The sequence below is a fragment of the Tenrec ecaudatus genome, chromosome 3 (assembly GCF_050624435.1).
Source record: "Tenrec ecaudatus isolate mTenEca1 chromosome 3, mTenEca1.hap1, whole genome shotgun sequence".
NCBI lineage: Eukaryota > Metazoa > Chordata > Mammalia > Afrosoricida > Tenrecidae > Tenrec > Tenrec ecaudatus.
Window position 1 is genome coordinate 186,616,680 of NC_134532.1, and position 20,894 is coordinate 186,637,573.

Consider the following 20,894-nt stretch of genomic DNA (forward strand, 5'->3'; position numbering starts at 1 on the left):
CCATCGACTCTTCTCCCGTCTTCTTGACTTGATGTCTAAATTGCACACTGTTGATCCAAAAGATCATGCCTTGAGTCGGACTCACCTTCATTTTCAAAAACTATTTCTGATTTTCAACACTTTAAAGAAGCCATGTGCAGCCGATTGAAGCAGGTCTTCTATCTGACCCACAAGTAATGGTACTTAAAGAAAAACTCTAACCCACAAAGAATTCATTAGCCAAAAACAAGATTTCAAGAATTGATTGAATACCAATTGAAATGTTTCAATAAACTAATGAGCCATGAAGCACTAAATTGTCAATTCCAGGACACTAAAACTAGCTACTACACCAATTGGCTGGAAGAGATATTTGTAACCATTCCCAAGAAAGAGAACCCAAAGAAAGTGAAAATTTATTTTTCTTTCAGTTACACATTTACTGAACCTTATAAATTGATTTAAGAAAATTTAAGAATACCAAATTTTATAAGAATGTGTTTTATTTTCTACATTTTGTTTGAAAGAAAACATTATATATATCTTAAATAAGAATTTCTTTAATTCTTATTTTTCTTATAATGCCATACCTTATGTGAATGTTGTGTTTTACTATTTATGATCAAGTACAGGTAATATAAAAAAATCCTCATTGCTAAAATGAATAAGAAAAGAACATTTCCCAAGTCAGAAGCTCACATTTATCTTTATTTAATATTACATTGATTGCAACAGTGGTAAATTTATTGATTTTTGTTTGGTGTTGTAGAGTTAGTTCCAACTCACAGTGAATTCTGACCCATTTGTAATGGAATAAACCACTGCCTGGTCCTTCAGCTCCTTTAAGATTATTGTCATAGTTGAGCCCCTGTTACAGTCACTGAGTCAATTCACTTCATTGAAGGTCTTCCCTCTCTTCTTTTTAGTGCTGATGCTCAATATTACCAAGCATGATGTTCTTCTCCAGGTGCTGGTGTTGACCGAGAACTGTTCAAAATCCGATCAAATGACTTAAGATTCCATTGAAAAATCCAAAATGTATTTTCTTAGGGATATTGAAACATAGTGAACAATATTTCATCCTGGTTGTAGTGTGGTTCACCATCTGAAATTGCATCCCTAAACTTCAGCCAAAAATCGGTAGCTAATCAATGTCTGTAGTAATTTAGATGTCATTCAGCAAACAGATTAACTTCTCATAAAATACGACTGTGATTAAGTTACTGAGAAAATAGCGTGTCTTAAAACGGAATCACTTGGTGTGCTTAGTCACTCTTTTCAAGTTGCTGCCACATTATAGATTTTAAAGTTTATTGATGAGTTCTTCTATAATGAAAATAACTTTTATTGTTGTATGCCTGCCCCTGTCGTCCTTCCTCTCATCAATATCCTTATTTTCCTGTAAGATATCTCACATATCTCTCTTAAAGCAGTACAGCTAAAATATTTCTTTGCAACAAGCATGGGGAGACATTAACTTACTTTGGAAATGTCCATGGAAAAGAAATCACACAGGTGAAGTGGAGAATCAGGGAAGAAGAAGACCCTCAGTAAGATGGATCGCCATGCTATGTCCTCAGATAAGCAAGGTTGTGTCATGTACATGTCACAGGTTGTTAATAAGGCTTCCTTCAATCCTGAGGTCATAGTTTCTTCATATAATTCCGCTTTTCTGATGCTTTCCTCACCAGGGAGTTGGAGCAGTCTGGTGAGAAGATACAAGCCTGATACTCAACTTTCCTGATTTTAAAGCATGCATGCACCATTCTCTTGATCTGTTCATTAAATTGTCTCTTGAGCCATGTACAAGTTCCGCGGAAACACAATGGATTGTCCTGGAATTTCTGTTCTGCTCAAGGCTATCGATAGTTTGTTATGATCCACATAGTCAAATGCCTTGGCACAGCCGAGGAAGCACAAGAAAACATCTTTCTGCTATTCTTTACTTCAGTTGAAGATCCGCCTGACATCAGGAATGATATATGCCTTATTCCACATCCTCTTCTGAATCAAGCTCGAACCCCTGGCAAACTAGCTGTCAGTGTACTGCTGCAACGCCGGTGAATTATCTCTATCAAAATTGTCCTTTCATGATGCATGAATGACATTGTTATATAATTTCTGCATCTGTTGGTCATCTTTCTTTGGAATGGGTACAAATATGAATATATCTTCCACTCAGTTGGCAGATAAACTGGGATACACCTTCTCAAGGTCTGGCCAGTAATACTAGTTCATGTAACAAGGGAAGATCTAAGAGTTTTGTTGAATATTTTGGGATAGAGGTAGTTTACCATTTCTTTAGAGTTCGAAAGAGGAACATCTTGTCAGGTACATGTGACAGTATTTTAAGACAATGCAGGGAATTCTACACAGCAAAAACAAAACAAAAAGATAATGGAGTGGAGATAAGACAAAGGTATTTCATGGTTTGATAACAGCTTTTTGGTCCTGCCTCATGTGTCACCATAGACCATCATGATTCAGGAAATATGTTTGAAGTAGTTTTATTGTCACTGGTACTTAATGTATTCAGGCATAAGTTTTAACATTTTATTTTTGTGTGTGTGGATAGAATGCCTTATTCTATTTTAACTGGATTTGTTACAAGTCCTTTTGTAATTGGATGGGCTCCCTAACTCTAGGGTTACCGAGCAAAAACTTGCATTTATTATTAGCTGTCTTGATGACCAGTACAAATCCTTTTTACCTGTCACACTCTTTCCCCAATTGATATCTCCCCAAACATCTCTACTAGTTAATAAGTTTTCCATGAAAATATTAGTATTTGCTTGAATAAGTGTAAAATTGTATTCTATTGTTTTAAACATAGTCCTGATACTTTTATTTCTGTTCTAAATCTCAGCATTTTCATTATGTTAACATGCTGAATGAAATCGCAGGAGAGAAATTTAGGTTAAATATTACCTTGTCTTATGTTAACATCACATATTGCAATGTATTTTCCCAATATTTTCCAGAACGTGGCTCCAAGGAACAGAACTTTGGTCATTATAGTAATATCTTCTATGTAATGTCTTTTTCTGCTTTTTAAATGTGTTGTAAATGCATCATCTTTATCAACTTTAGTCATTTTGATGATTCAAGGGAAATTATTTTATATGAGAACTACATGTATAGAATTTCAGATATGTGATTGTTTTCAGGTAGAAAAGTAATTTGAGATACAATCATTAGAATAGAACAAAGAAATATTAAGTGGTTCAAAATTGGAAAATGGGTGTTGCGAGATTTTATTCTTCCACTTTATTAATTCAATGTCCAAATTGAATCCCAGAAACAGCTTAGTAAAAGCCTGCCATATGCAGATGACACAACCTTCCTTTCTGAGAGTGGAGAGGACTTGGAATCTTTACTGATGAATGTCAAAGACTATTATAGCCATCTGTATGGGTTACTTGTATACCTGAGGTAAAGAAATGAAAATCCTCACATCTTGACCAAACAAAAGCATCTTGATAAATGAAGATAAAATTGAAGCTGCCAAGGACTTTATCCTACTTGCAAGAGAATGCATTGAACTGACCCTATTTATGAATTCAACAGTAAAGAAGTCAAATGACATATTACATCAGGCAAATCTGCACCAAAATATCTCTTTAATGTGTTAAACAGCAAAGATGTACTTTGATGACTAAGGCGTCCCTCACCATTGTCAGGTCCATTTTGTGACGCATGGGCAATGAATAATGAGGACTAAGGGGAAATTGATGTAGCCTGATTGTGGTGTTGGCAAAATTTTTTGACTATTCCATGGACTGCTGGGAAATCATTGAAGACAAATCAGTCCTAGAAGCAACTTAAGTAGAATGTTCTTTAGATGTAAGGCTCGTGACATGTCAACTTGTTTTCGTTGGACATTTCTTCAGGAAAGGCCAATTACTAAAAGAGGACATCTTATTTGATAAAGTAGCAGGCCAATAAAAATGAGACGAAATATCAGTGTGATGGATTGACATAATGGCATACACCACATCCTCACCACATGAGGAACTATATGAAAGTTTCCTAATGATCACAAAGCAAACACATGACAGAGAGTGTTTCCTTCAGTTGTGCAGAAGGTCTCTATGAGTTGGAACTGACATGGCAGAAATTAACAGCAACAACAGTTTTTATTTTTATATTTGCAAATATAATTTAATTATCTTAATTATACTTGATATGTTTACTGTCAGTAGTTGAACCATTAGCCATTTCATGGGAGAAAGACAAGGCTCTCCACCCATGGGGATTTACAGTCTTGGAAATCCTCAGGGCACTTCTACTCTGTCCTCTTGGGTCCGATGAGTCAGAATTAACTTGACATCAGCGAGAAAGGCAAATGCCAGAGAATTTGTACAAAGATAGCGGTGGAAGGAAAGGATACGGAGCTACGTGTGTTAGTCAAACTGTTGTGATTCTCACTGCTGGCGGGTTGGACACTGAAGAAAGCAGACTGATGATAGTACAGCATAAGGGACCTAGATAGAATTTATCATCAAGGAATGCTTCATTTAACTAATAACAAAGAAAATAATGAGGTTGGGAATATGGACGTGATTTTGAAGTGGAAGATTATAACTTTAAACTGTAACTATTTTTAGCATATCCCTTTAAAACACCACATTTAGTTTAGATTTATTTTTTTCAATAACTTTATTTCTTTTATTACTTATTCTCTTCTATGAATGCCAGGATATTAAAAATATGCTGATGTACTATGTACTTGAGAAATTTAAATATCTTGATTTTCATGGTTTCAATTCATTTTCCAATGTTGTACACTCTTGTTAGGTTCTGTGCAGTCGGTTCTGACACATGCCGACCTTGTGCCCAACAAGACACAGCACGGCATGTTCCTGCTCCAACTGATTGTTCTTCCAGAGCCTGAGCCCAGTGTGAGAACAACAGTGTCAATCCATCTCACTGAAGGTCCGCCTCCTGCTCACGGAGATAACCCCTTTATATGTTAGAGAGACCCCTCCGGTGTTAGGCAGCCAACCAAAACCTTTTGGTTGAAACACACTCCATTGGGGAGAGAGGTGACAGATAGTTTATGTCTTAGAAATCCTATGGGGCAGTTCTATTTTGCCTCACAGTAGCGCTCCTCAACCTGTGGGTTGCGACCCCTTTGGGAGTCGAATGACTCTTTCACAGAGATCACCTAAGAAGACCATTAGAAAACACATATTTCCGATTATCTTAGGAACTGAAACACCGCTCCTTTATGTGTCTCCAGGAGGGTCCACCCACATGCATGATTACATCTTGTTTTTGTGATGAATCACTATGCTTTAATTATGCTCCAATTTGTAACTATGAAAATACTTCCTGCATATCAGATTTTTGCATTATGATTCATAATGGTAACAAAATTACCGTAATGAAGTAGCAACAAAAATACTGTCCTGGTTGGGGCTCCCACCACATGAGGAACTATATGAAAGGGTGGCAACATGAGGAAGGTTACAGGGTCTCTATGAGTTGGAATTGACTGGATGACAATAAGTTTGACTGGTTTTCTTATTGTTTGAGAATAGGTGCTTTTTTTAGGGTGAATCCTAAACATAATTACCTCTAAGCAATGAAAAGAGCAGGATAGGCACAGAGACACACACAAGAGGAAGATAAACTCCAAAGGATATCAAGAGATACTAAGAAGGTTTACAACAAGAATTAGCATGGATGAGACCCTGAATTTTAATCTTACCTTTCACATTCTGAGAAAATTAATTTCTGTTCTATAGAGCTACCCACTTTTGGGATTAGGTTACTGCAGAACTAGCAAACAGAGATTATTATTTGCAAAGTTATTAGAGAATAATTCCCTATATATAAGGACCATAGGAACTTAAGAAATTATATTATTATGAATTTGTGTCATTTTGAAGTCTTCCTGGGGGATAATATTTTCACAGTGATAAAATGGATAGATATAGGAAATGATCATATCTCAAAGGAGAAAAGTCTTCCAGATATTCTGAAGCACTATCTATCAGTATAATTAATTCCTTAGACCTTTCATTTGTGTATAATGACTATTATAGACAAAGATACAGTTTATTTATTCTTCACTTGCAAACTGTTACTATTGACTCATATTAGGCAGCTTTCAAGGAAAATTCACTTGCCTAAACTATTGTATAATTAATATTTCTTATTATTATTTATTATTTGTCCATTAAATTGATGATTAATTCAAGTTGTAAGATAAAAAAAATCGACTATCAACAAAATAGTTACAAAACACAAAAATTATTCACTAAGCTTTTAATATCTACCATCATTGTTTGGAGAATTCAGAATTGATAACTTTTTAAGGCAAATTTTACGGACAATTTAAAAAGGAATATAAGAACTTCCTCAGGATTGCAATTCTTTTATTCAGCAAATATATCCTGATGGCTTACTCTAGATTCGATACTTAAGCAAGGAAAGAACAAGCTACTCCACCTATCAAGGTAAGAACAAATTGTTCACTGAGCTGTCCAGTGATATTAACTTGAAGTGTTCTTTGCTCTGGAATGTGCTTAGAGTTCAAAAACTGCTGTCCTGAACCTCTCCGGACTTGTGCTTGAGTTACCTGTTTTCTCTTCTGCATCATTGCTTTTGAATATCAGGTTGTTTTGGAATCATCCAAAATAAGTATGAACAGAGTGAATACATTCAAGAGGCTTATATAAAACGGAACTGGACTGGCTCCTTCCCCTTTGCTCATGTACAGTGAACAGTAGCTCCTAAGTGATAGCTGACTTGCTGGCTTCATTGTATCAGACAATGTTTGGGCAGACGGAAATGCAAATGAGAGATATTCCTGGATACAGAGTACATTCTAATTTGGATGATTAGACTTTATTGAGGAAGTTGTAATTATGCTGGAAACCACACAATCTAAAACATAAAAACAAAAACCGATTTACCTACTCAGAACACCATAGGGGCACTTTGGACAGAAAGAGATCAGTGAACCAGTAGACACCAGTACCTTGAGGTTTAAGCAGCTACATTTTCCATAACGTGCAGTGGGAGTGAGGCAGTGAGAAGGGGAATAGCAGTAGGAAGTGAGGGATTGGATGGGGTGGGAATGAAAGGGAGAAAGACACAAAATCAGATTGTCCAGTAAAAAAAATACTGAATTGGACAAATCTTGTGATTGGCTTCTCGACAATCATTCCCTTTCCTAATTGTTTGGCAACTGGAAAAGTTGGAGGAGGATGTAGCCTTTCTGAATTGTTTGGCAACTGCAAAGGCTGCTTGGGGTCAGTCAAAGGTCCAGGTGCTTCCACCACTGCATCCATCATTGTTTTAGGAACTTGTGCCTAAATCACGAAAACGTCACAATCTTGGGATATTAGGGGTGCATGTTCAGCAAGGAGTTTTTTTCTGGAACAGGCAATGAAATCTTTGCCCCTGGGAAGGACAGTCACTCTCATTCTGAGACAATTTTTCCATGTGTGAGGCATAGCCCTTTAACTGTACCTTTGACCAGCCTGCATGAAGCGCACAGGGAGGAGTTTAAAACCAAGGGGACAGCGAGCAAAGGAAGGGAAAGCTCTGGGCCAGGTCATCGGGAGCCCAGCCTTACAGCAGCTAAAGATTATTTTAAAGGCATTTTTAAGAGTAATTTTTCCATGATTGTCAGTTGGAAACAACTTAAGTGAGATAAATGTTTATGTGAGAAATCCTGCTTATTTTCCCTGGAACAGAGGCTGAAAAAAAATCAAGTGATAGCTTGGCTGTTTTCTTTTTAGGTGTGTCAATTGGAATCCAATTCATAGCAACCATGTATAATAGAATAAAATAGTTTATACTATATTAAATATAGAATTCATAATTTAATTAAACCAAACCTTTTAAATAAATTGGGAATATATATGTATGCATGCGCGCACATAGAGAGAGAGAGAGACAGAGACAGAGACAGAGACAGAGACAAGTGTTATCAATGGTCCTGGGACAGCTGTTGTTCTGTGCACACATTCTGAGTAGCAAGAGCCTAATAGGACATCAGATTTCAAATACATGCAGGTAGTATAATCAACTATAAGGATTAATTATCAAACGCTTATCATGTTTTAGATGATATTTAAAGGATTCAGTAATACTGTATACCTGGATTTGATTTTAAACATATCTCCACATTCTCTACACATCACTGCCTCAAGTAAGAAAAAATCAAAACCAACCAAACAGGAAAATCTCATCTCACCGTTTGCTAATGCATTATGGGAAAACAGAATGCTGGAGGGTAAACTTCTTGATTGAATTTTCTTTTCTCACTTAATCCAATTTTACTGAAATAAATTGACTGACTATGCAAAAAATGGGAAAACTATGACATAGAAATTGGGTAAAATAAAATAATCCCAAGCTACTTATACAGATTTATATGAAGAAGAAATGTGCATAATTGTGTTACTCAGATTACAAAGTCTATATTTCTTGGATAGTTTGAACTGGGCTCCTATCCAACGACTTTCATTGTCCTAATTAGTTGTCAACTTTCTCTAGACTCTCGTTAATTATTTTTATTGTTCTTACTTTTTTTTCTTGAGGACAACTACATTCAATTTTGTGCTAAAGTAAAAAAAAATGAAGTAAAGGAGTTTTTCAAAGACTTAAATTTTGTGATATGTTCCTCCAACTGCCTGTTCTACAATCCCCCTCCCCCTTATCTTTGAAGCAAATGGTACAGAAAAAATTATAGATCATTTCACTGTACTATCTTTTGGCAAGTCCAAGAAAGGAAAGACTTCTTTTTGTTTGCTTCATCTACTCGTGCAAATGTATCATATTTAATACACATGCATATATTGTACACACATAAATATTTGTTTCAAATAACTTATCAGTTTCCCATTATTCATTAAATTAGTGCTATAGTACACAACAATGCATATGTTATTGATTAATTCTCATTCTTGCCCTTTTGGAGGAAGGTAGCTCTCCCAGCCTGTGTTTCAATTAACCAGACATCTTGCGCCTTTTGTTTCTTCATATTTAGACTTATATTTCTCTGGATTCAGCCATTGGGAAGCAAAAATTGCAAGAGAAAATAAAATCTGTTAAAAATGCAGGCTACAATTTTGCTTTGTAGAACAAGGACTAGGTTATAGGGAGGGTAGGAACCAAGTCCACAGTTGGGTAACTGTGTCTCAGCAACAACCTAGTGATATACTCAGGGAGGATCCTACCTTAGTCTGTATGTAGTCATTGCTGCTACGGAAGTTATTTGTGTGTTGCATTAGATGAGTAATTAGAAAAGTGACAGATATTATTACTGCATAATGTGTATGTAAATTAAAATTGTGATATAGCATGGTAAATATTCTTGTTCTTATGTGTCAGAGTTAATTCTCATTCACAGGAAGCCTATATAAAATAGATTAATGGCATTTCATACAGTTTTCTTGGCTGTAATCTGTTTTTTTAGATACCTCATTTTATTTTAATCATGATTTTTAACTTGGTTGTCCCCTTTATGGCAGCAGGTTACCTAGTCTTTTCTCTAATAGAATTGTCCAAAACAAACAAAAGCAACAACACTCACTGCCATTGACTCAATCCCGACTCATAATGACCCTATAGAATATAGTAGAACTATTCTAATTAGTTTTCTAGACTGAACATATTTATGTGAGTTGAAAGCTTTATCTTTCTCCCATTGACTGACTGTGCTTTTTACTACTAGCTTTGCAATAAGCAGCTTGCAGTTAACTCATCATGACACCAGGGCCCCTATAGAATTGCTGGTAGGTGTGTTAGGCTGGGTAGACTAGAGCAACAAATTCACGGAGACACTCATATAAGGGAGAGGTTTATATACAAGAGCAACTGAACATTGAGAAACATCCCAACCTAGTCCAGTCCAAGGCCATAAGACTGATATTTGCCCATATGTTTGATACCAATCTATAAAGTGTTCTTCAGACTCATGAAACACATGCAATGGAGCCAAATGCAGGACGATCACAGCTAGTGGTTAGAAAGCCTTTGGGTCCAGTGGCCTTGTAAGCATCTCAGCACTGGCACGGGACTCTCTGTGGCTTCTCCTAGCTTCAGAGGTCACATAGCATCCATGTGGCTTGTCCGGCTCAGGGCACTAGGATAGTTCCTTGTCTTATCAGCTGCAATGTCTCCCAGAGAGTCAGTCTTGTCAAAAGAGAGAAGTCTTCTACCTCCAAGGAGGAAGTACCAGATATCCCAGAATTCTCAGGAAAAGGCCATGACCACACAGAGGCCTCATTGGCTATGATCGGATTGACAAGCTAGACACCAGTCCTACACTCTTAATCCTCAAATCGACAAGTGATTTTATATATACCACAGTGGGTTTCAAATTATTAAAACCTTCACCTATCAATGGAGTGTTTTAACTATTTGACACCAAAGTTCCTATGATTAGTATTAGGAGTTGGGTGTGAGTTGTTTTTAGGTGCCATTGAGTCAGTTGCACCCCATAGTAACCCTATGTACAGCAGAATGAGACACTGTCCCATCTGTGCCATTCTCACAATTGTTGCTATTCTCTCTCTTTAAAAATATTATTGTGAGCTCCTACAGCTCTTATAACAACCCATACACCAGTTATATCAAGCATATTTGTACATATGTTGTTATCATTATTTTATAAACATTTACTTTCTATTGAGCCCTTAGTATCAGTGACCTTTTCCTCACCTCACCTTCCCCCACATTTGTGACCCCTTGCTAAATAATAAATGATTAATATCTCCATATCTTACACCAACCACTGTCTCCCTTCACCCATGGTTTCTGTTGTTCATACCCTTGAGAGTGGGGAGCGTGTGGGTGGTTATGTGTCTATCATGACGATAGGTTCCCTCTTTCATGCCTCCATTACCCACCTCCCCCTACCCTCCTGATATCACTACTCCCATTCTTGGTCCTGAATTTTTTGTGTTGTGAGCTCTTATCTCTTAGCTGTACCTGTGCACATGCTCCAATCTAGCCCATAGTGAAAGGTAAAACTGGGGTCATGATATTGGGGTATGTGGAAATATCAAGGAATCAAAGGAATATTGTGTGTTTCATCAGTGCTATACAGAACCCAGGTTGAATCATCCCTTCTGCTACCCTCTGTGAAGGGATGTCCCATTGCCTACAGATGGTTTTTGGGTCTCTGCTCCAACACTCCTCATTCTCAACAATATAGTTTTATTTTTGTTTGTTTGTCTGTTTTGGGTCTTCTGATGCCTGTTATTGGATCCTATCGACACCTCATGAATGCACAGGCTGGTGTGCTTCTAACAGGTGGGCTCATTGCTTCTTTGCTAGATGGCTGCTTATTTAACGTCAAGTTTTTAAGACCCCAGGTGCTACAACTTTTGATAGCTAGGCACCATCCACTTTCTTCACCACATTTGCCTATGCACCCAATTTGTTTTCAGCGATTGTGCTGGAAGGGTGGGCATCACAGAATTTCAGGTTGTTAGAACAAAGTGTTCTTGCAATGAGGGAGGGGATGAGCAGAGGCCCAGTGCCTGTCCACTTTGTATTGCCTCAGAAATACATATACATATGTCAATACTTCTGTTTTTATAAATTAATGTATCTACATATGTACACACCTATGCTTATACTTCTATCCATAGCTTTGCTTCCTAGACCTTTCCTCTGCTTCCTTTTACCTTACTCCTTCCCCACCATCACGCTTACCTTCTTCTGTCTCTTAGTAATTCCTCTCAGCTACTTTGCTGTTGCTCCAATGCCGTCCGGATCTCCATGTCCTCCTCACTGTTGATTTTAATTCCCTAGTTGTTCCCCTGTCTATGGTGTTGTTTGCTCACCGCTCTCTCCTCGCACCTCCTTCTCACCCTAAGTCTCTCAGGTTCCATTGGTCCCACTGATTTCTCCTCAAGCTTACTTCCCATGCCCACCTAATGTAAGTAGGCACGCCAATAATAACAGAGGTCAAAGAAAAGAAAACAACAGATTGATTAAAAGAGAAGAGAAAACCAAAAAAAGACAATTCCAGTTCAGTCCGCTGACCTTTATGACTATCTCCCCACTGGTCCTGGGCGGTTGTGGGAACAGTCCCTCCTAGCTTGAAGTCTATTTGGGGGCTTTGCAGGGGCTTTGTGACTTTGCTTTGTTTCCTTTGCTGATCTCTTATGGTCCCTTCTTTGTTTGCTCCTCTGTGGGGGGTTCAGACTGGACTAACTCCCCTTCATGTGTACCCAGTATTGCCCCTTGTTGTGGGGTGCTCTGGTGAGGGGTCGTCATGTCTTGAAATGTTGTCAGACCTATAGTCCTCTCTGTGCCTTAGCAGCTTTGTGCAGGGATGTCGTTCTCTCGACTTCGTGGTGCCCAGATGGGGTCTAGACTATCCCTCTCTCTCTTCCTTCTTGGTTTGCTTCTGTGTGGGCATGGCAGACCGGCCCCTCTCCACACCCTCTGGGTCTAGTGTTGTCCTCTGTAGCACAGACTTCTAGGGAGGCTTGGTTTGGTCCTGATAGGGATCAACAATTGTTCCTAGTCTTGAGCCTATTGTTGCAGCCAAGATGTAAAAAGATCTCCATCATGAGTATAAGTAGTCAATCAATAGTTAATCTTTTTTTCTTAAAGTGTGTAATTAGTTTTGGTGATGAAGTATCTGAATATACTTACTAATAAAAATTTGCAATTGTATATATATATATATTGACAAGAGATTGAAGGGGCATATAAAGACAGAGTACACCTAATGGAAAGAGAAGGTAGCTAATAGCAATGCCAATATGTAGACTACATAGGTAGATTAAATAAAATCAGAAAGAAATTATATTTATTAAATTTAAATGATTAAGAGGTGGAAAAAACAGATTTCAGAGGAAGAACTATAATTGCAAGGATTATCAGAGATTCTTGGCACTTTTAAATATATTCAAAAATCCAAAGAAGTTTTGTCACCTCTGACAATATGCATATGTGCATATGCACGTCAATAATTCCAACCAATGTCAAGGATTCTATATGTTAATGGAAAATCAATCAGGATTTGCTCATTCAAGGCTAAGAATCATGACACTGTATACCTAGAAAGGTCATCCATAGAATAATATTTTTAAAATTCATTTGGTGGCTTCTTTCTTTTACAGCTATGAAGTCCTGACAATGTTTTTTTAGTTAAAATATTAAAGAAGAAGGTTGTTGATGTTTGGTGCTATTGTGTCAGCTTCAACTTACGAGAAACCCACACACAACATAATGAAACAATACCCAGTTCCAATACCATCCCCTGAATTGTTATTATGATGGTGACCATTGCTGCTTCCATTGTGCCAGTCCATCTAATTGTAAGTCTTCCTCATTCATACTGATCCTACCCTTTGCCAAATGTGATGTTCTCTCACCATGGTCTCACCATCCTCTCTCCTAAGGAGTATTCTCACTGTACCTCCCTCAAGACAGATTTCATTGTTCTGCCACTTTAAGAGTGCCTTCATTTGTCTTCAATGACACCGTAATTCAATACCATTGCATTGATACAGTATCTTTCCATCATAAAATTAAACAAGACAAGGAAATTCAGATTTTAAGAATTTCGTTTGCTCCTTTTTGGTAGGAAAACTCAGTGTTGAAGGAAAAATGTATTTTATGTAGGGATTTTAGGGTTAAATATATAATATTATCTTCCATGTTTTTAGAATGACAATGTCAGCTACATTACTGTTTCATTTCATGCTTGGTTTATTTATAAAATCCTTTATAAAATGTACTGGTCTTTTCCTCACATATTCAATCAGTAACATTTGACTTCTGCCTTTAGTTTTCTGGGTATTTCTAATGGGTTTTGAAATGATATGAGCATGGACTGTTTGTTTATGCTCATTTAAAATATAATATAAAAACCCAAATAAACAACATCCGCTAATCATAAAAATGTCAACAAGAAACAACAGGGAAAATATAAAGTCTATTACTGACTAAATCCGGCAGAGGAAAAACAAGAGATAACCAGAGAAATTTAATTGATTGAAAACAGATGAATATATTTCAGTCCTTTGCTGAAAAGTAGCTCAACTCATTGCACTGGACACACATTTCTTCCACAAATTTCCAGAGGAGCCTTTTTTTTTTTTTTTAACCTGGTGGCTTTAGTAAAGCTTTTGGTTCAAGGTTTCCCTTTCCTTTTACTGCAAACTGACATTTTCCTTTGTGTTACTACTTTCCTCATGCATATATTGTACTTGAAGCTCATTGAGCATATAGCAAGGTTTTCAATATACTTATAACCAAATTAGGTCATCGCAGTGTGCTGTATTAGAGGCTCTCTGTTGCTCTCTCCTTGAATTTTCTTGCCTGGCTCAGACCCACTGTGCTTAGTGATATAGTTCTCAACCAGAAATTTTGGGACAAATGCCAATCCTGGACTAGTTTGGCATCATGAAAACTCCAAAAACAGAATTGTTTTATATGTAATTTTTTAAATGTATGTCCAAACTCTTACATCGGTAACCCGATCCAGAGAAATGCCCAATTCTTCTCTGTGGGCTGGTTTGCACAGCCTGGCCGTCTTACATCATTTGATGGTCTCATGGTTCCTACCAATCACATCTCTTCTGCTGTTTGTCTGCATGATGATAGTGCTGTGTTGCTTTATCTTGAACTTCAGGGTTATCATCTCAGCGTTACAGTTCTTGAATTGTCCTGAGAGTCTTGTAGGAATTTTCAGTGCAGGCACCATATCTGAAGGGCATGCTTGTCCTCTTGAATTTGGCTTGATTTTCTAGCAACTTTTCATTGTCGTACTGCTACAGCTGTTGTTGTAGTCTCTTTATTAGCATTTTACTTAGCTGTGATATCAATGTTTAATAATTTCCAATTTCTGTTGAGTCTCCTTTCTTTGGAATGCATATAAACATGAATCTCTCTTACTCGGTTGACCAAATAACTGTCTTCCAGATTGCTTGGCCTACCGTTTCAATTAGTATTCTGATAGAACTTAGAGAGAATCTCCTCATCAATTTCAGAGCATGAGTTCTGTGAATTTTCAGTCTCTTAGGTACATTGTAAATCAGGCAATCAGCTTGGTTATTTTTCGGCCTCTTATGGGTCTACCAAAATAACCAGCTTCTGAAAGCTGCTTACAAATCTATTTCTACTCATATCCACTGAGTGGGACATTTGCCTCAATCGAACTGTTCCAAAGGATATCCAAGACTTTAAGTATTTAAGGAAACATACAGACACCATTCTCCTGGAAAGCAGCTGAAAGTTTTGAACCATCAACCTTGTGGGTTGCAACACAATGCTTAGAACACTGTGACACCACAGCTTAGGCAGATAGAAAATTACCTCAATTCCCTTTAATCAATCATGATTGGGGAGAGTAATTAACCCTGAATAAGAAAGAACATATACGAGGAAATCAAATGTACCTCAGTTACATTTCATGTGTGGACTTGCATATTGCTACCTATCTAAAATGAGTTTCTTTATTTAGGCTAAATATTCCATAAGGCACTCTGCTTCTGAAGTGTACAGTCATGTAAGTTCACATTTCTTATTTTTTAAAAGTGATTTAAATGCAAGAGTGAGGGCTGAATAGGCCAAAGATGTACAAATTCATGGGACTCATCACTGCATTCTTGTTTATGACATATTTCCCCTTCACAGCCCTATGAACCCGAACTGATGCAAGTTATAGCATAAAAGTGAATTAAAACAAAATGTTTGAGCTCTGCATGTCTCATTTTGTGGTTCAAGAAACTGAAGCAGTTAAGCTTCATTCTGAGTAAAGACCAGAACGCATAACACTTTCAGGGGAACACACACACACACACACACACACATCACACACACACACACACACACACACAGATAACTCACTTTGTGAGTAATCTCATTCTTTTTCACATTGGAAAATGGCTAAGAGGTGGGAGATTGCTGCTTGAACAAACCACACAACTGCATCTCATACCTCTTTCCCTATTTGCCTTCTATTTCCTATAGGATAATAGATGAACTTGGAAAATGTTTCTTCTACCTGGTTTTTTCTTTTCTTTTCCCCTTTTAAATATGGTCTCTGCTTTACTACCTTTTGCATGAAAGAAGGTCACACAATTGATAGCAGTGATAGTTATTGATTGCTGATAATGAGGGACTGTCCAAGCCTCCATTCCCAATTGCAAATCAATAGCAATCCAGAAATGGTCATTTGCTCCTAACCCATTTCCATAGGCACAGGAGATTGGTTATGCTTTCCCTCCAACACACGGACCGTTTCTGAATCTGTGTTCAAAGGTGACCTGACGTGAGCAGCCTTATTTGAATGCTATACCTTTTTTTGAAACATTTTTAATAATCTGAAGAAACCAAATTTTACACTTTAAGAAAATTTGTTTCTGTAATTATAAAAGTGTGTTCCTGAGGCGGTATATGATCAGATGACCAAGGTCAGTCTTTTCAGCAACCTCTGTCCTGGTCATTTGTTCTTAGACAGACATGTGGCTCTTGAGCTGTTTCCCTTTTGTGAATGGCACAATGGTCCCTTCTACCAGTGCATGCCAGGAAAGCCTGCATCCAGGGCACCTGTACAGGCATGATGGTTCCTTCAGGCACAGTTTATACCAGCCTGTGGGTATCTAGATAATATATTCTCTAAATAAATCATGTCAAAATGATTTTCCCTTGTAGTTGTATTTTCGGGTTCTAATTCACTAGCAAACTACTGGAAAATATTCTGCTCTAAGTAATCTGTTTGTTTTGCTATCCTTACTATTTTTACTCATACCATGATTGTTTAGATAGAGAATTTCTTCAGATTTCATAAATCTAGCTAAATGATGAATTCTCCCCACCCCCTTTCATATGTGCTGAAAAACAACTTCTTAGAGTGACTCCAAAATATTCAGGTAGGTTTAAGGAGGTATAATGGATATTAACAGTCTAAGAGCTAAACCACTTTAGCTTCACAAGTAGAATTCACATGAAAAGTATTGAGAATGATAAAAGTCTGGGGGCTTAATATAGATATAGGATAGTCATTATACTCTCTATGTAGAGCAGAATTCATGCTCTCCAACCAGAATTCGTACATCAGTATAGTACTTTTTAATAGTCAGGTGTTTCTGGAAGGCAAATACTCCTCCCTCACCCTAAAAAGTGGAATACATTTTTAACTAGACAGTTAAGTTTGATGTCACAGAATGCCCTATCTTAACTATGGCAACAATGCTTAAATGTACTTTTAATTTGGGTCTAGATGTTAATTTTCTTATTTTGGTTCAGATCTCAAGTATCGGTTTTTTGTTTTTTTGTTTTGTTTTCACTTAACCTATATATCTCTAAAGTTTCAACGCATCCACACTCTATTTGCATACAATTTGGGATTCTGGGTATTTTCCACCAGGCACTGAGCCTGGAATTTTTGAGTCAGTTGAAATTTTATTGGTTATTTGGCTTCATCTTGTAATTTTAAAGCTCAAAAAAATAGAAAACAAACTTGCTACCATTGAGTCAATGACAAGTCTATATATACTCTATATTCAATTGCGATCTAGTCAATGCTAACATTTAGAGATTTCTTGTGGTTTCCCATGACAATGGATTAAGGGACTAGAAAGCCCAATCTTTCTCCCAAAGAGCTGCTGGTGGTTTCAAATTGCTGATCGTGTGCATCACAGCCAGACCACTACACCCCCAGGGCTCATAAAAATCCTTAAAAAGCAGCAATGAAATGATGTCACACCCTATGGCATGGATAAACCTGGAAACCATTATGCTGAGTGAAGTTAGTCCAGCTCTAAAGGACAAATATTGTCTGAGACCACTGCCATAAGTGAAACATAGAGACAATGGAAGGCTTCTGCACTCAGGTCATGTAATCTAATCCAGTCCCAAGCAAAGTGGTGGAGAGCCTGCCTTGTGCTCATGAACCATATGTCATCCCCTTTCTATGACATCTTAAAAGCCACTTCAACAGGGGACACCTCATCTCAGCTGAGCTCACTTTTCCCAGATGGAGAGAGAGGAAGACCACTCAGTTGCTGCCATTGCACCTTGTTCTAAGATCAGCCCCAGACAACAGACACTCCCGTAAGAGTGATGAGTGAGTTTTAATGGGAATTCCAACCAAGATTTTAAGAGGAGAACATGTATGTCTCAGAGAAGGCAATCCACTTCTGTTGGTGGGTAAACTGGTGGAGCAACTTTCCTGGAGGAAAAATGTCTACCAGTGCTTGTGCTACGTATCTCCAAGGGGCGGATAGACTCGGTAGAGGAGCCCTTGTGGCTCATGGTCACAGTGGGGCTGCTACGCGTGAGGCCAGTAGTTCCAAACCACCAGCTACTCCATGAGAGAAAGACTGGCTTTCTACTCCTGTGAAGAGTTTCAGTCTCAGACACTCACAGGGGGCCATTTTACCCTTTCTTGTATGCTGACTAGATAGCAGTGTGATTTTTGTAATTAGCAACTTCCCCCCCCCCAAAAAAAAACATTTTATTAGGAGTTAATACAGATATCATATCACTATGTACTTAAATCATGTCAAGCAATATTGTACAATTGCTACCACAATAAGTTTTAGGACATTATTTTCTTTCCTGAACTCCTTGTCCTTAGCGTCCTTCCATCTGCCTCCCATCACCACAACTACACCCCCAGGACCCTTATTCTGCTTGCCATCCCTACAGGTTCATCCATCCTGGGTATCACATACTGAAAAACTGAAAAACCATATTTAAGAGGGTGACTCTCAATGGCAACACGTCTGATAGAAACCCCAATATGAACAAACAAACAAAAATGCAGAAAATGTTGAAAACCAGATTGGGTCCAGGACGCATCAGAGTATGCATCAGAGAGGGGATCGCGTGTTAAGGTTTCAGCCATTCAAACCCAGTTTATCATTTTGATTTCCCATAGTCATCTCTGCAATGCACTTTGTGTGCTCCCCATGTTCACCCATCCCTGTCTTCTGGATAGAGGGGAATCACCGGAGGCTGTTTTTTTAAGTGGATCCCACCAATGTATCTTGGTCTCTCCCTGTCACCCACAGCCTTCTGCAAACACAAGTTAGTCTCTGGTCCTATTCCCTCCTTTGACTTTGGATTATGTGCTTTACTATCATCCTCCAGTGACTGATGTTGGTGTGCTTCCTCCAGGTGGACTTAGTTGTCATCTCACTCAGGTGCTGCCTTAGCTCCAGATGCTATTTTATCGGGTAGAGGGCACCATCTAATCTCTTCACCATACTGTGCTATAACTCCCATATCGTCTGTGTTCCATTCCTGAGCGTGAGTATCAAGCAGGGCCATGATGTTAGAGTTAATTGTTCTTAACTTGGAGGTAGGATTTTGTGCAAGCTCAAAACTGGTTCCTGGATCTATGGTATTATTATTATTACTATTATTATTATTTTAACTCTCTTGTATCCCTTTCAAAACATCCTTGTTAATTTATGGCAGTATCAATCATCCTCCTGGACATAACAATCCAACAATCTTCTCTTAATAATGTCTTTGATTAGGCCCTGGCACCAATTTCGGAAAGCCTTGTGAGAGAGGGGCATTGGGCCAATGTAGGCTAACTCCACATCACAGTCCCTGAATTATTCACATGTACAGAACTGATCCTTTCATGGCTCACGCTATTTACGCAAACAATGGGGGTTAATTGTCAGGGGACATTTACAAAAAATATTCACAGAGAATGTCAGCCACAAGTTTGCCGCCATGATCTATATCTCAGAGAGCATATCGGGCATGGTTATAGCAAGACCACCTTTTTCCATCCACCAGCAGTTAAACAATCTTGGCACAGGTGTCCTTCACTCCCTCAGACACTGTTTTCTGTTTTAAGCCCTTAGGCTACAAGTGTGTCTGAGGTAGAGTTCAGTTCACCTAGTGGATTTTCTGCACCTGGAATTACCCATATAGTAGGCACACCAGAGGTATTCCATGTGAAAATCCTACTAAGTTAACCAGGCTTTTCTTCAAAGGCACCTGTAGCAGGTTAAAGGAACAGGCACACTCCCTTGGACTTATGGCTGAAATGCCTTACTGTGAGAAGAAGCAGATGACTGCTAGCTATCCCAAGGTTAGGAATTGGTGGTCCTTGGACTTTGGTTCAGCTCTCTTAACAATGAATGGTGGTCCGGGCCTATCATATATTTAGTATGTTAATATTCTCCTTAATTTTTTATGACATGTATTAGTATGACAGTCATGGGTCTGCTTTTTTGAGCAAATGTTATTGAAGGTTTGTCCTACCATCAACGTCCATTGTTCTTGTAAATAATGTCCAGTCATTTTAAGTTTTAATCTGTACAAGTTAACAATTCTTAGATTGTGCTCTGAGAAGTTGGCTTGTACATATATAACTTTGTTTCCTCAAAGTGTTCAAAATTATATATCATTGACTAAATTAATTAAATTATCAACAGAAGTACCTTATGTCCCAAGGGAATGATTTATAATGGTCTCTGTCATAAAATGATAATATCTCTAAAGTGAACCAGAAGCATAGCTAAGCTATAAGACTATGATCAGATTTGAGGATCCCACTTAATACTACACTCATCTCAGAACAATTAGTTCTTATGACATGGATCTGCTTGCCAATCGCCAATTGCCCTCATGAGGAGAACCCGAAGATAAGCATGATGGAGCAAAGTGTGGTGAAGCCATCTGATGGCGCTCGTCGGTACCACAAAAAGCAGCCACCTAAGTGGAGCATCAGATAGGTCCACATGGAAGAAGTGCACCAGCCTGTGTGATCTAAGGAATGTAAATAATAAAACTCAAGGCCAATGGAGGGAGCCATATCAGAGATATAATTCTGAGCACCTGATATGCAGAAGACTATATATGACAGTGGATGCCAGTCATCCTTTTGCAAGGTCCCCATCTGGAATAAGCCTACAGTGAATTCCTTGTAAATTGTCTAGGGGTTTGACTAGTCGTGT